The following is a 14,837-nucleotide window of genomic DNA, read 5'->3' as shown; positions in this document are numbered from 1 at the left end:
GTTATGGGCCCAGATTATGAGGCGTGGTAGCGGGTTCGAGAGCTGGTGAAGTGGCGTTGCTGCAGAGAGAAACAAAGCGCAAGTAAGAGGCAAGTAAGAGTGGGCAACATGGCTGTAAATCTGTCTTCCGGGATGCCGATGGAACGACTGAATGCTGTAAATTACTCCAGCTGGAAGTGGAGAATGAGAGCTGTTCTGATTAAACAGGATTTGAATGATGTTGTGGAAAAAACCCCTCCGGCAGCTCCTTCAGCAGCGTGGCTGAAGAAAGACGAGAAAGCGAAGGCTTTTATTACTCTGGGGCTATCAGATTCACAACTGTTGCTGGTGAGTAATGAGCCGACTGCTAATCAGATGTGGGAAAAGTTAAGAGCCGCGCATGTACAGCAAACTGCGGGAAGCAGGCTGTGTTTAGCACGGAAGCTATATCAAATGCGTTTTACAGATGATGTGACTATGGAAGAGCATTTGGCTGAATTTCGTAGATTAAATGCAGAGCTGCAAGATCAAGGCGTTCATCATAATGACTTACAGATGGTTTATCTCCTGTTATCTTCATTTGATCAAAAATGGGACGTGCTGGTCGCTGGTCTGGAAAGTCAACCTGACGGGACTCTAACTTTGGACTTTGTGGAACAGAAACTTCAACAAGAGTGGTATAGGAGACAAGAAAATAAGAAAATGGACTTAAAAGAGGCTGAGACTGTGTCTGTACAAAACAAAAATCAAAGAAGCAGGGAAGAGACTAAAACATGTTATTTTTGTGGATCACGTGGGCATATACAGAGACATTGTTTAAAGAAGAGGAATAACAGAAACTTTGAAAGTCAGAGGGCAAGCGTGAACTTTGTTTCTAAGGAGAGCAATAAACTGATTAACTCTAAATGGCTTCTTGACAGTGGAGCGTCTAATTGCCTAATCACAGACTCTAGTTTATTTTTCACTTCAAAGCCGACGCAGGAGAAGCTTTATCTGGCTGACGGATCAACTCAGGACGCTACTGCGAGAGGAATGCTGAAGATGGGTAATTTGGGAATTTTAACAGATGTATTATTGATTTCTGGTTTAAAATATAACATTCTATCAGTGAGAAAATTGGCTCAAATAGGTTGTAAAGTTACATTTGAAGGGGATAGATGTTTTGTGAGAAAAGATGGTGAAATATGCATGCAAGGGAAATTACAGAACAATATGTTTATGGTTGAGTGCAAGCTTGATAAAGACATGTGTGCTTGGATAGCAGTAAATAAAGAGAAACATGATAATTGTGTCCATGAATGGCACAGAAAACTAGCACACGCCCATTTCCAAAAGATACAAAACACCCCAAAATATAGTCAAGATTTGAAGTTAAAACACTGTGAGCATGTAGATGAGTGTGAGGTATGTTATAAAACAAAAATGAATCTGTGAAACTTGTGTAAATAAAGAATAAAGAGAAACTGAACTGAACTGAAACTGTAAATAGAAACTGTAAGAAACCATGTACTGAAATGTATTTGTAATGAAAAGCTAATGTTGTAGAAATGTAATAATTGTAACATGAAGTTTTGTAGTCTGTAAGTCTCAGGTGGGGGCTGTTGGTCAGTGACGCAGGTTGTGAGACTCACAGACAAGGTTTTTAGCAGAGAGAGAGAAACCTGAAGCAGAAGGGTTAAGCTGTGAGAACAGAGTTCCAGACAATCAAGGTCAGTGTGGCTGGCTGAGCGTGTGATAAGGTTGGAACTGGCAGGAACTCGAGTGTGGGGGAAGCAATGTCAATGGAGGAAGATGTCTCTAATGTCTTTGCCTAGTAAAGACTCTTACATGAAACTTGCCTGGCCTGTCTTATTCCTGTTCTAAACGGCTTTTGGATTCAAACCACGTCTGACCTACACACGCAATTCGCAACAGTGGAACCCCATACTGGAGCATCCAGGGTACCGAGCAATGTTCCCCAAGCACCACCTTCTGGAGCTGACCCGCCAAATAGGGGCGGAATCATCGCTATGCAGTCCCTCCTGCTCCGAACTCATCCAGCCTTCTCAGAAGGATACCATGGTCGATGGTATCAAAAGCCGCTGAGAGATCAAGGAGAATCAACAGAGTCACACTCCCCCTGTCTCTCTCATGACAGAGGTCATCATACCCAGGCTGTTTCCATGCCAAAACCAGGCCTGAAACCCGACTGAAATGGATCCAGATAATTGGTCTTATCCAAGAGTGTCTGGAACTGGCCTGCTACCTCTTGTTCAAGGACTTTGCCCAGGAATGGAAATTTGCTACCGGCCTATATTATTAAGATTTTCTGGGTTCAGGGAGGGTCTCTTCAGGAGTGGTCTCACTACCACCTCTTTCAGGCAGCCAGGCAGCCAGGGACCACCCCCTCTCGCAGAGAGGCATTAATCACTTCCCTGGCCCAGCCGGCTGTTCCATCCCTGCTAGCTTTTATTAGCCAAGAAGGGCAAGGATCCAGCACAGAAGTGGTTGCACGAACCTGCCCAAGCACCTTCTCAACGTCCTCAGGCTGTACCAACTGAAACTCATCCAAGAAATTGGGACAAGGCTGTGCTTTGGATACCCCACTTGATTCACCTGCTATAACACCGGAGTCTAAGAATTTATGAGAAACTTGGTACCAAATCCAAACTGAGTGGAATTCTGGCACATCTTTGGTGGTAGAGCACCTGTTTGTATGCAGAAGATTCCAGGTTCTGTCTGAAGTCTCAGACAGCTGCTGCCAATCAATGTAAATAACATTGTGGTAGACAGAGTAATAATCTGATTTGGTATAAGACAGCAACATACATCCTTAGAATGTTCTCCCACTCCAGTTTTTTGTGTTTCCCAAATCCAGAGCTTTTTTTTTTGGTGGGGTCAGGTATAAAATGAGATGCCGGTACTCATATATTGATAAAAGCACTGTGGGTGTCAGCACAAAATAGCTGCCAAGGGCAGCAAAAGAAAAAGGTGTTGGTACTCCATATCAGTGAGGCTGTCACAAAAAGCCCTGCCTAAATCTTACTATTTATGTGTTTTCAGATTACAAAGCGCCCCAAATATGTTGTCTTAGTCAATTTATTTGTATACCACATTTCCCACAAATACATCTGTGCTCAAAGCAGCGCACATAAACAGCAGACACTCTAAATACAGTAGTAGAGTAACGGTACATAATAAAAAGTACAAAATCACTATAACACTAAGACAGTTAATTTAGTATACATCAAAATGTAAATAAGCATAAAGCTCACCAATATATCCAGTAACTTCCTATCTAAAAATAACCCCCAAGTTTTTGATGTGGAGTATCCCACAATTTCTTGTATAATATACCTCCATATAGTTCTTTAAGTAAGTCATTCTTAATCCTTTCAATGGAAGGGAAAGATACAGAATATAAGTACTAAATGAACGTATTTGATCTGTGAATTATTACCTTTTCTTTGTTATCTTTTGTAATTTTTTTTTGGAAAATGAAAAATAAAGTCAACTCCACAATTGTGTGTGCATGTTGTAATTTAATAATAATAATAATAATAATAACAACAATAACAACAACAACAACAACAACAACAATAATAATAATATCAAAAAGAATCCATGGTAGGAGGACAGAAAAAGAGAGGGTGGAGAAAGGAGCAAGCAATGTCTTCAGACAGGAAGAGAAACTGCTGCCATTCATGTGCCAACAAAAGCTGAAGGACAATATTACTGTTGGCCTGCACTTTTTTTTTTTAATACTGTGATGTGTCGACTGTCTCCTATTCTCACTGTGTTTGGGATTTTTTTAAAAAGACAGTATGAACATTTTGATTTAATGCAAATACACCTTTGGTTAGAAATGATTCATATTGTACAATGTATATATGCCAGTGATCCAGCCACTTTCAGAATTTCATGTTAGTTCCCATCAGCAATTCTCTGCAGGAGATACTATCGCCATCTAGTGTACAGTGGTAGTAAAAACTACCTAACTACTTCAGGGTGGTGCTGGCAGAGCTGTGGAGTCGGAGTCGGAAGCAGATGAAGACAAATGCTGTGATGCCAAGATCAGCGCATATCCAGGCAGCGATAAAAATGCTCCTATGACAGTTTCCAATTTAAAAAGACTTTTACAGCCCTTTCCAGGGCTGTAGAGTTGGAAGCAATTTTGGGTGGAGTTGGAGTTGGACAGTAGAAAAATAGAGGAGTTGGAGTCGAAGGTTTGGCGTACCGACTCCACAGCCCTGATAGGAAAGGGGGGTGGCATGACATTATTTCTAATGCTGAACTTGGGTTATTCTGTGCCTATCAGTTTGCAAGTCGAATGGTGTCACTAAAATAAGGTAGTGGTTCTGTGTACTTGGGGGGCTCTAAAGGTACCCAAGAGAATCTTTTGGGGGTCTTGGCTTTGAGCACATTTGCAAACCAGAGAATGTGTTATGGGTGCTATGCACACACTGTGATCACATATGCACATATACTCCACAACCATGCATACGCTCTCCCCCCCCCCCCAGCAATTAGGCTTGGAAACAGTCTCCCATTGGCTACAATAGATGACTTCTTTTAAGCTTAATTTTAAGCTTAATTTATTTTAAGCTTTAATTTCAAGGGTGCCAGGCAAGGCCTCTGCAGTCACATGTCTACCCATGTGCACACAAATATTATATGGACCAGAAATAGATTGATTCTTTCATCACTGCAGCCATTGACCCTAAAAAAAGGTTCAAATCATGAGAGCTTTTGCAGCTAAAAAAACTACCCTCTTTTTCTTTTTTCTTTAGTACCCCAATCAGTCTTGTAGCCAGCCTTTCTTGTTAGATGGGGCAGCCACATTTCTAGGTAGGACATTCGGGGAGGAGAGGTGCATTGCACCAGCCAGTACCCCCTTCCCCCTCACTGGTGGAGAGGATGTGAGGCCCAGGCCATGGGAAGGGAAAGGCAGTGACCTTCTCCCTCACTCCTCCTCCATCTAGAGTGTGTATTGACATACATGAATGAACTTTAATCTGTTGAATTGTCTCAGCCATTTTTTGAGAGATGCCCAGGAATCCCTGACTCAAAAGCTTGAATTTGCGTCTCCCTGTGTTCTGATCCTTAATGAACTGAACTACTTTGGTAATGACAGTGAGCTCTTGAGCTTGGCTTTGCTCCTGTATTAGGTATCTCAGTTTTAGATTCTGTCTGAAAAACAAACTTGTCCATGCTACATGTTTTGGGAAGGGCAGAGAGAAAATAAATTCTATTGGGTGTGTTTGTTAACTCCTCTTGACAGCCCATCCTTCTAGTCTTGTTTCTGATCTTTAGATTTTCCTTCCTGTTGGACAATCAAGGAAAAACTTTTTAACTGGCTGCTATATAAAGGACTAATTAAGCCATTGGAATTTAATTGTGGAAAACAATTGGATTTTTTTTTACTGGTTGCTGAGTTGATTTTTCTGTCCACAAACGCTGAAAATATGTCATGATGAGCTGCACATATTGAGAAAAATCAAAAGTTAGGTCTGAGTTACAGCCTAGGTGGCCTGCTAGCTAGCTAACTGTAGTGTACAAATGAATATTTCTATTCGTCTAGGACTGTTTTCATACTTTGCTATCAAGTAATCAAGAAGAAGAAGAAAAATTAGCCACTACAATTGTGAGTATAGTGACTGCTTTAAAAGAGTAAAGGGTAACTCAGGGTGGCCATTTTTTTCAGATCACTTTAAGTTACCTCTTTATTTCACCCTTTAGCAATAAGCACTCAATCCTGCTTTACTCATACTCAATAACTGCAGAATGAACAAACTCTTACTTCTTACAGCAGGGAGACAAACATGTTTCTTTATTGCTGCCTGGGTAGAGAACGCAACTGAAAAGCAGCTCAAATAGCGTTGCCAGATCTCCAGCTTTCACCGGAGACTGTGGATTTTTGGGGTCCTCTCCAGGTCTCCAGGTGAGTCACCTTAATCTCTGGACTCTCAGCTTTCATTTTTTTTAAAAAAAAATAAAGTTTCTAGGTAGTCTGGTTCATGAGATATACACCAAAACATCAACCCCCACAACTTCTGTTAAATGAGCTCATTGCTGGCTGCTCTAATCCCGCCCTTTCAGGTTTGTAGCCCATAAGTTAAGTCAGGGTTGTGATTGACAAGGGATCTCTAGGCAGTAGCTAGACCCCATTGGAAGGGCAGAAACCTGTTTCCTCCCCTGCTTATCTGAAAATCTCATAAACTGAGCTTTCTGTGGTACCAAATGACGCCCCGCTCACCGCGCAGCTGACGAGCGGGGCATGGTTGCAGGTGGGGGTGAAGACGCTGCCTCCATCTTTTAATGGGGCAACGTCACGTGTCGCGCTTGTGACGTGAGTGTGACGCGCAGCATGAGGGGCCGAGACTACAGGACTATTTAAGTCCAGCCGCTCCTCCTACCTTCCTCTTTTGCTGCGCAATGAAGGACGACAAGGGACAAGCGAGCGAAGAAGAACAGTGGCGGCCATTTACGACGGCCGCAGGATCGGCAGGATCGGCGCCATTTTGAGGCGCTGATCTGCAGCAGCATAGCCTGTGTTGTCAGCCTCCGCACCATTTGGCACTGGTTCTGCGACTTCGGCTGCTTTTGGTGGGCCGTTTAGGCCTGTGATTCCCAAGAGGAGGGTGGTGATAACAGCCGCGGCAGCGAGGGGCTGGAGAAGCGGCAGCAGCTGGAACAGGCCTTTAGAAAGGCTTGCGGAGCCGAACGCGGCTGCCCCCCCACACGGTGGGAGGAAGGCGCACCACTTCTAAGGCTATTACTATAGCCAGTTAAAACAAATCACACTTTGGTTTTCAATGCTGTTTTTACAGCTAGTTAAGCAAGAGGGCTGCTGGGCTTTGAATGCTCAAGGTCCTTTTCTGCAGCCAGTTAAGCAACATCACACCCACATTGCTTATCACAATTTAAGCAAGATCACACACATTGCTTATACTATTGTGCTTGGATGCTCACAGTTTGTTTTGCGGCCAGTTGACCTAGATCACATTACTTCTATTGGGTGGCAGTAGCCAGAGCTTGGAAAAGTTACTTTTTTGAACTACCATCAGCTGGGCTTGGGCTGATGGGACTTGTAGTTCAAAAAAGTAACTTTTCCAAGCTCTGGAGTAGCATCAGTAATTAAATTTAATCAGGGGAAGAGGCTGCAGGGTTTTTTGCAATAGGCTTAGACCTTGCAGGCATTATTTCTGCATTGGTGGCTTATCCCTGGTAATAATACCTAATCATCATCATCATCATAATAACGATTTTTGGAATTGTTTTATAAGCCAAGATAATTGTCATGCCATCCATAAAAGGGAAAGGGGGGCTAAAGGTAAGGGGAGGGCCTTTCGGCCTCCACAAAAACGCCTTCCCCCGGCGCCTGGCTCCTCGGATGAGGAGGAGACACCACCATGGGCTGCCATCCTAACGCGCCTTGAGGCTTTAGAGCAGCGGGGGAGGATGATACCAACCCCTGTTCCCAGGTCTCCACTGACTGCTTCAAGGGAAGCTGCCACTCCTGGGACTTCCACTGGGGGGGGTTACCAGGCCAAAGCGAGCAAAAGCTAAGGCTCAGGGTGGTACAAATAAGGGTCAGCGGCAAGGGTCTAACAATGATGTCCTTGCATTGATTTTAGCGAGGCTTGAGGCTCTTGAAACCCCTCCTGATTCTACACAGATAGTGAGCAATGAGCCGGTGGCTCATCCTGCACCAACAGCAGCGGTTGGGACTGGAAGTGAGGTGGCTACATCCCAGGCTGGCGTGATATCATCTGTGACTGGGCCGCTGGTGGGAGCAGGTGAGTCTGCCAGGCCTGCTCAGGCTGCTGGGTCTACAGGTTTGGGGTGGTCTCCTCAGGGTGCGTCTCAACCACCGCTCCAGGCTGCATGCGGCCAAATTTGGCAACATGCAGGCAATGGACAGGTGATGACATCAGCTGTGTCACCTGATGGGCTGGCTCCAACAGCCGTTTTGGCTGCTGAACAGCTGCAGCAAACCGTGACAATAAGTCAGGGAATTCTTTCAGACCCTTTAGGGTCGGTGGCAGTTAATGCTATTCCTTTTGGGCTTCCACCTGCTCCCTTCGACAAAAGAAAAAATTTGGAGGGGGGAGTATGTCGATGTCTTTTCACTCCTTTATAGGGAGCACCCCAAAAGGGACAAAGACAAGGAGACTGAGGATGACATAGACAGGCCCAGGCGCAGGAGAGTCAACCGCACCTGGGCTAATTGGCTGCCAGCGTACTTGATATACGCGGGAGTGCTGATAGAGAGGCAGCCTCAAAGGGGACTGTCTCTCTTTAAGTACTTGGACATAATATACAGGGCGTATGTAGAATTCTCTGGGCTGGCATGGCTGTCTTATGAAGAGGCATTTCGTATGTGGGCGGCATGCGATGTGACCCTGCCATAGGACAGGAAGGAACCCGAGCTATGGCTGCAGTTCATGACTGCGGCCCGAGCCATGACTGGAGATAGTTGTGATAGTGGGCATCTTCTGAGCAGGCAGTCGACCGCCACCCTTCCCTGCGTTAATGCGGGGCAAGGGGTTCAACAATGGCTGCTTTGCTGGGAGTTCAATGCCTGGGGAGCCTGCGCATGCAACCCGTGTCGTTTTAGACACGAGTGCACGATTTGTGGAGCCGCACACCCTTCCACTGCCTGCAACAGAGGCAGGCCGTACAGGGGAGGTGGCAGGGACCAGCAATGGGGCAGAAAACAGCCCCCACCTGGTGCTAATCAAGGAAAAGGGCCCCTCCCCAATTAAGTTACATGTTTTACAGGGCTTGCTAGCCAGTTACCCAGTGGCTGAGGATGCCCGTTTTCTTTTCAAAGGGTTTTTGTTGGGCTTCTGAATTCCTTACAACGGTCTTAGGGTTTCCTTCATGTCCCAAAATCTAAAATCTGTTATAGGCATGAAGGCAATAGTGCGAATGAAAATCGACAAAGAAGTGCAAGCAGGGCGGGTGCTTGGCCCATTCCAATCACCCCCTCTCCCTAATCTTCGAGTATCCCCATTAGGGATTGTACCCAAGAAGGTGGCAGGGGAGTATAGGCTTATTCACCACTTGTCCCACCCTCATGGACAGTCAGTTAATGATTTCATTCCTGACAGTCTATGTACAGTCCACTACACCTCCTTCGACGCTGCAGTGTGCATGGTTCGGGCATGTGGCCATGGTGCATTAATGGGTGTGTGACATTAAGTCTGCTTTCCGACTACTGCTTGTCCACCCAGCAGATTTTCATCTGCTGGGTTTTACATTTGCCAATAAATTCTATGTGGACCGTGCATTATCTATGGGATGCTCGATCTCTTGCGCAGTTTTTGAGCGCTTCAGCACTTTTTTAGAATGGGCAATCAAACGTAGGACGGGCATGAATTCTGTTGTCCATTATCTGGACGATTTTCTATTTGCGGGTGGGGCTGGCACAGGCGAATGCTGACACTTAATGGCTCAGTTTCAGGACTTGGCAGAGGAACTGGGGGTTCCTCTAGCCGTGGAAAAGACTGAAGGGCCAGCACCAGTTTTGACTTTTTTAGGCATTGAAATTGATTCTGGGAAGCAATGCTGTAGGCTGCCCCAGAACAATCCTCCACAATAAGATAAAGGAAGTTACAGGTGTGAGGAAAGTTTTCCTCTCCACCCTCCAGGAGCTAGCAGGGCACCTTAATTTTGCGTGCAGGGTCGTAGCACCCGGCAGAATATTTTTGAGGCATGTATATGAGGCCATGGTAGGGCTCTTACGACCCCGCCATCGGTTTTGGGTTACGGCGGCTTTACGCGCTGACCTGGCTGTGTGGTCCTCCTTTTTACGGGATTTCAATGGCATATCCTTTTGGAGGCAGGACTGACTCCTGGAGGCCGAGTTACAGGTCTATTCTGACACGTCTGGGGGTTGTGGCTTTGGGGTAGTCTTTGGGTCTTCCTGGTGTAAGGGACAATGCCCACAGACATGGGTTCAAGATGGTTTAGACAAGGATCTGACCTTTTTCGAATTTTTCCCTATAGTGGTGGCAGTCTATTTGTGGGCTGTGGAATTGAAGAACTCCACGGTCCACTTCTGGTGTGATAGCATGGCTACAGTACATGTTATCAATTCCCTCACATCCAGGAATGCCAGGGTTATGGGTCTTGTCCGTTCTTTTGTTCTCCAGTGCCTGTGCTTTAATGTTCTTTTTCAAGCGCGGCATGTTCCTGGCATTGACAATAGTGTTGCTGATGCTCGGTCACAGAACCAGATGGACCGTTTCCGTCAGCTGGCACCGCTGGCCAGGGCTCAGCCAGAAGCCGTGCCCCCTGCAATATGGGAGATTGGGGAGCAGAGTCAGAGAGGGCCATAATTTATTTATTTATTTATTTAATTAAGCTTATATACTGCCCGACTAGCAACAGCTCTCTGGGCAGTGAACATTAAAAATACAATGAAAATAACACAATACAGTATATCACAATACAAAACTGTACAAAAAACTGTACAGTCTAAAATCAAATTATAATAATTTAAAATTAACAGGAATTAAAATGCCTCAGAGAAGAGAAAGGTTTTAACCTGGCGCCGAAAAGATGATAGTGTCGGTGCCAGGCGCACCTCCTTGGGGAGACCATTCCATAGTTCGGGGGCCACCACTGAGAAGGCCCTAGATCTTGTCACCACTCTCCGGGCTTCCCTATGAGTCGGAATCCGGAGGAGGGCCTTCGTAGTAGACCGTAGTGTACGGGCCGGTTCATATCGGGAGAGGCATTCCGACAGATATTGTGGTCCCGCGCCGTATAAGGCTTTATAGGTAAGTACCAACACTTTGAATCTGGCCCGGAAGCATATTGGAAGACAGTGCAAACGGGCTAGCACAGGTGTAATATGCTCAGACCGCTTAGTTCTTGTTAGCAGTCTGGCCGCCGCATTTTGCACTAGCTGTAGCTTCCGAATCGTCTTCAAAGGTAGCCCTACGTAAAGCGCATTGCAGTAGTCCAGACGCGAGGTTACCAGAGCATGTACCACTGATGTGAGGTCCTCCTTACTCAGATAGGGACGTAGCTGGGCTACCAACCGAAGTTGGTAGAACGCATTCCAGGCCACCGAGGCTACATGAGCCTCAAGTGTGAGGGAAGAGTCTAAGATGACTCCCAGACTACGCACCTGTTCCTTTAGGGGGAGTGTAACCCCATCCAGGACAGGGTATATATCCACCATCCGATCAGAGAAACCATCCACCAACAGCATCTCAGTCTTGTCAGGATTGAGTCTCAGTTTGTTAGTTCTCATCCAGTCCATTGTCGCGGCCAGGCAACGGTTCAGCACGTCGACTGCCTCACCTGAAGAAGATGTAAAGGAGAAGTAGAGCTGCGTGTCATCAGCATACTGATGACAATGCACTCCAAAACTCCTGATGACCGCCCCCAGCGGCTTCATATAAATGTTAAAAAGCATGGGAGACAGAACCGAACCCTGCAGGACCCCACATTGGAGAACCCACGGTGTCGAGCAATGTTCCCCAAGTACTATCTTCTGGAGACAACCCGCTAAGTAGGAGCGGAACCACTGCCAAGCAGTGCCTCCAACTCCCAACTCCGCAAGCCTCTCCAGAAGTATACCATGGTCGATGGTATCAAAAGCCGCTGAGAGGTCAAGGAGAATCAACAGAGTCACACTTCCTCTGTCTCTCTCCCGACATAGGTAATCAAACAGGGCGACCAAGGCAGTCTCAGTGCCAAAACCAGGCCTGAACCCCGATTGAAATGGATCTAGATAATCGGTTTCATCCAATAGTGCCTGGAGCTGGTCAGCAACCACTCGTTCCAGGATCTTGCCCAGGAACGGAACATTGGCTACTGGGCTGTAGCTACTGACATCCTCTGGGTCCAAGGAAGGTTTTTTCAGGAGTGGTCTCACTGCCGCCTCTTTCAGACAGCCAGGGACCACTCCCTCTCATAAAGAGGCATTAATCACTTCCTTGGCCCAGCCAACTGTTCCTTCCTTGCTAGTTTTAATTAGCCAAGAGGGGCAAGGATCCAGTACCGAAGTGGTCGCACGAACCTGTCCAAGCACCTTGTCCACGTCCTCGAACTGAACCAACTGAAACTCATCCAACAAAACATGACAAGATTGTGCTCCGGACACCTCAGTAGGATTAACTGCTATTAAATAGGAGTCTAAGTCCCGGCAAATGCATGAGATCTTATGCTGGAAGTGTTCAGCAAATTTATTACATCGAGCTACCGATGTATCTGCCGTATCTTGTAGGCCTGGATGGAGTAGGCCATGAACCACTTTAAAAAGCTCCCGTGGGCGTGAGAGAGATGACTGAATAGTGGTGGCGAAATGTTGTTTTTTCGCCGCCCTCACCGCTCCTACATAGAGCTTAGTAGAAGCACGAACCAGCTCATAATTGCATTCGTCGGGAGTTTGTCTCCATCTCCGCTCAAGCCGCCTCCTATCTTGTTTCATCGCTCTCAGCTCCGGAGTATACCAAGGAGCTGTATGAGCTCTACATAGGAGAGGGCGCGCAGGAGCGATTGTGTCCACTGCCCGGGTCATCTCTGTATTCCACAGATCGGCCAGGGCTTCGACAGGAGCGCCAGTCTTATCAACCGGAAAAACCCCCAGAGCCTTTTGAAAACCTTCAGAATTCATTAGTCTCCGGGGGCGGACTAATTTAATAGGTCCCCCACCCTTGCAGAGGGAAAAGGCTACTGAAAGTCTAAACTTCAGCAAGCAATGATCTGTCCATGACAACGGTAGAGATGTAAAACTCCCCACATCCAGATCACTATCCCCATGTCCGGTAGCAAAGACCAGGTCAAGAGTATGCCCCGATGTATGTGTTGGGCCACTAACATATTGAGAGAGCCCCATGGTTGTCATGGTGGCCATGAAGTCCTGAGCTGCCCCAGACAAAGTAGCCTCAGCATGAATGTTGAGATCTCCCAGTACTAATAGTCTGGGGGATCTCAACAGTACCTCCGAGACCACTTCCGTCAGCTCAGTTAGGGAAGCCATTGGGCAGCAAGGTGGGCGGTACACCAAAAGGATTCCCAGTCTGTCCCTCTGGCCCAGCACAAGGTGCAAACACTCCAGACCAGTGATTGCATGGACATGGTGCTTGGTGAGTGAGATGGAACTCTTATAGACCACAGCAACCCCACCTCCCCGACCCTCAGATCTACCATGATGCTGAACCAGATACCCCGGTGGACAGAGCTGGGAGAGACTAACTCCTCCCTGTTCGCCCACCCAGGTCTCGGTTATACATGCCAGATCGGCCATCTCGTCCACAATCAAATCATGGACGAGGGAGGTTTTATTATGTACCGATCTGGCATTAAAGAGCAGCAACTGGAGATCTGAGAGTTGGCTGATAGGACAACCAACAACCCTGCGGGTATGAGAAGGACCAGAACGTGGCACAGCCACTACATGTCTGGGCCGCGTTCTCCTTACCTGGCACGTCCCTCTCATATCACCATACCTCCCTCTACCCGTCACTACAGCAATTGGGGCCCCCTCAGGTCTCCCCTCTTGATGATAAAATCTCTTCCCAAAGCACATGATAAACTATAAATACAAAAAACTCATATACATAAAAATACACATTCACTCACAACATACACTCATATAACACCGATTCATCCACTTCAAACCCACACAGAAGACACAGTCCCGTATTCTGTGCGCCCAAACGCCAGCTCTAAGACAGTTCTTCTTCCCACGTATAACGCCACCTGGGGCCTGGTCCTGCAAGGTGCCCACGTGCAGAGCAGGAGCCCAAGAAGGAGAGAGCAGAGATGTTGGCCAAGCAGCAGCAGCAAAGCAGGCAGATGGCTCTCCCTCCCTGGGCGGTGATGGTCCTCTTCCCTTGCAGGCACTGGATCTCCCAAGCCCCCTCAGCCAGCCGGCTTATATATCCCCTCCAAAGAAGGGACAGGTGGAATAGTATCAGGCACAGCTGGCTGAGTACCTGGGGCCTGGTCCTGCAAGGTGCCCACGTGCAGAGCAGGAGCCCGAGAAGCCTTTCCATTGCCCCCAGTATGCTCGCCAGTTACCAGAGAGCAGGTAGGGCCATGCAGGACTTCTGGGCCTCCAAAGGCTATGCACCGGAGTGGGCTATTCCGGTAAGTCACCTGCTTGAATTCCTGGTGGACGGCAGGAAACAGGGCCTGTCAGTCCAAACACTGCAAGGTAAGCTGGCGGGGCTTTCCTTTCTAGCAAAGGCAGGTGGTTTTCTGGATCATACCGGAGACTTTAGGGTCCGCCGCATGTTGGCTGGGTGGGCTAAAGAACACCCTGCCATACCCGATTCTCGTCGACCTTTCTCACTGGATGTTATACTAGGGATGGTTCATCAGTGGAAAACAGTCTGTTCTTCTAGTTATGAAGCCAAGCTATTCCAGGCAGTGGCCTTTACGCTATTTTTTGGAGCTTTCAAGGTAGGTGAGGTGGTGGCTGGCTCTAAGCGAGACCTGTCTCGACGGGCCCTCCAGTTTTCGGATGTCTCCATAGAAGGAGGCTGCGCTTGCATAACTTTGAGACGGTCTAAAATGGACCAAAAATGTAAGGGGAGACAGGTGCGCTTGGCCCCATCATCAGAGCCTCACCTCTGCCCAGTGCGGGCTCTAAATAATTTCCTAAGAGCCAGGGGATCAGCCGAAGCATATTTATTTACCCATGTAAATCTGGATCCTCTTTCTATTTACCAGTTTGGGGCATTAACAAAATTAGCATTGCATAGGATGGGGTATGACGCCTCACAATTCGGAACACATTCATTTAGAATTGGAGCTGCTTCTATGGCAGCAAGTTTTGGTTTCCCCCAGGCAACGGTACAGGCCGTTGGATGTTGGTCCTCTGATTCGTATAAGGGCTACATTCGCCTCTT

Source organism: Rhineura floridana, chromosome 8, assembly GCF_030035675.1.
Source record: "Rhineura floridana isolate rRhiFlo1 chromosome 8, rRhiFlo1.hap2, whole genome shotgun sequence".
NCBI lineage: Eukaryota > Metazoa > Chordata > Lepidosauria > Squamata > Rhineuridae > Rhineura > Rhineura floridana.
Note: the sequence above shows the minus strand (reverse complement) of the source record.